We start from the raw sequence: 2,245 nt of genomic DNA on the forward strand, positions 1-2,245 counted from the left end.
ACCTGGGACCTTTACACTAAATCATATCCCCAGCCTCTTTTCATTTTGTATTTTGAGATCTGGTCTCATTAGATTGCTGAGCTTGGGTTGCATCTGCAGTCCTCCTGCCTGAGCTTCCCAGAAGGCCGAGATCATAGATGTGCGCCACCACACCTAGTGAGGATCCCCATTTCTTTGACATATATTGCTCTGTACATGAGGATAGGATTAACCTATTTAATCAGTTTTAATGCACTATACTGAGTGTTCCATTCTCATTTTATGTGATTACATTCAAATGCTAATCATTTAGATGATTTAGATAATAAGGTTTATGAAATTTGAGGTAATGAGATTTAGATGAGGCTTTTGGATTTTGAGTTGATGCTATAATGAGAGGAACCTTTTGGAGGACCTTGGAGTGAGTGCCTATATTTTCCTATGGGAGTGACATGAATTGTGAGGACCAGAGGACAAACAGTGGCAGGTAGGATTTTGGCTGCAACAATTGTCATCTCTCATTATGTGAGGTTACTTACCGTAGGCAGTAACAGGACCTTGGAGATGTAATTAAAGCTAACATATCAGCTGATTTTAAGCTGGGAAGAGAATCCAGGACTATCTAAATAGGCCCAGGATGAACACACGTGAGCCCTTTCAAATAAGTAAAAGGCAGAGTCAGAATGTTGGGAGTTAACATGCACTGCTGGGAGGAGGAGAAATGCAGATGGCCTCTCAAACCAATGGGGAACCCTAGCCAGCAGCCAGCAAGGAGGGGGGATTTTGTTTTTGCAACCTCAGGAACATGAGGTCTGCTAACCACCTGCACCAGCTTGAAAATGACTCTTTCCTGGAGATTTCTGTGAGGATCCAGCAATGTACTATGATTTGGGCCTTGGAAGACCCTCAGAAGAAGTGTATGTGCTGCCGAAGTGAGCACTCCCTCAGAAGAAGTGCAAGGAGAGAGCAGTAGAGGACTTTAGCAAGATGAATGGGTGTTGTGTTAAGTTGGCAAGTTTGTAGTGATTTGTTATGGGAGGGGTTGGACATTCTCTGTTCCCAATCAGACTATCGACAGAATGATGGCGAAGACAAATGCAGTGAGCGTGTGCATCTCACCGTCCATATTCTTTTTGCAAATGAGAATGGGCCACTGCGGGGTAGGAACAATCAGTCTTGGCTACTTTCATCATCAAATCTTGAGATACGTTGATATGTTCAATATTGTTAGCCTTTTCTGAGAGTAGCCTTTCATGCTTACCTCATACCAAATAACATCTACACTCCTTGGAGGGGCAAGAGCTCTGAAACTTGCATCAACTCCTTCTCAATTCTTTTTCCTTACTCCCTTTTCCATTGTAGTTGGGTTCACACTCTTGGTCCTTCTTAGAGACACATCAACTCATGTACATCTATCGGCACAGTCAATACAACAATTCCTTCCTTTGCACAGCCAATGGGGAATGACAGGTCATTGCTGTGGACAGGCCGTCCTTTGCTTTCTGCATGGTTGGCTTCTGCACGGAGTGGTCAAGCTCTGTGATGAGCAGAGACATTTCCCTAAGCTTCAGATGATTTTTCTTTCTTATTCTGATGTTTTTCTTGAAATAAGATAGATGCAAAAATAGATAAAAGTTCCAATTGCCAAGGCAAGCTCAATCTAGGATTCTTTCACTATAATAGGCAAGTTTCTTATCCTGAAACTAACAGGATTTCCCTCAAAACCTTTCTAATTAAGTCAAAGTGTGCGTACAACTCTACAACTCTGCTACCTCTTTCTGACCTCTCTTTTAATGGTAGATATTTCAAAAGATCTGTGTATTTTTTCTTTCTTTTTGAGACAGGGTTTTGCTAAACAGTTCAGGTTGGCTTTGAACTCACTTTGTATCCCAGGCTGGTCTTGAACTTGCAATGATCCTCCTGCCTCAGCCTCTGGAGTACTGAGATTATAGGTATGTGCCACCATACCCGGCCACTCAATAGGTCTGTTTTTATAAGTTTATTTCAATGAAATTTATTCAGCTACATTACATGTGAGGTGACTGTCTTTGTGAAATTCATGAATGAAATCACCAAAAATACAGTTTGTTTCTTAAATTTATTTTAATTTTTTAGGGATCTTAGAGGAAGTACTCTCCTTGGAGAGAAAAAGCTATTTCTTTCACAAAAGAGTTCACTTTTCCAAGTTTTACAGGAAAACATCATAGTGATGATGTGAATATTTTCCAAATCATAAATTTTGCAATATGCAAATGTTACTTGCTGC

At 40.8% G+C, this 2,245-nt stretch overlaps 1 protein-coding gene across 1 annotated transcript in view; it reads left to right on the plus strand.

Moving 5' to 3' along the window:
- Dgki (diacylglycerol kinase iota) overlaps positions 1-2,245 on the plus strand; it is a 306,437-nt gene that overhangs the window by 138,346 nt on the left and 165,846 nt on the right. The window lies entirely within an intron of this gene.

This window comes from Octodon degus, unplaced genomic scaffold (assembly GCF_000260255.1).
Source record: "Octodon degus isolate 3935 unplaced genomic scaffold, OctDeg1.0 scaffold00027, whole genome shotgun sequence".
Taxonomy (NCBI): domain Eukaryota; kingdom Metazoa; phylum Chordata; class Mammalia; order Rodentia; family Octodontidae; genus Octodon; species Octodon degus.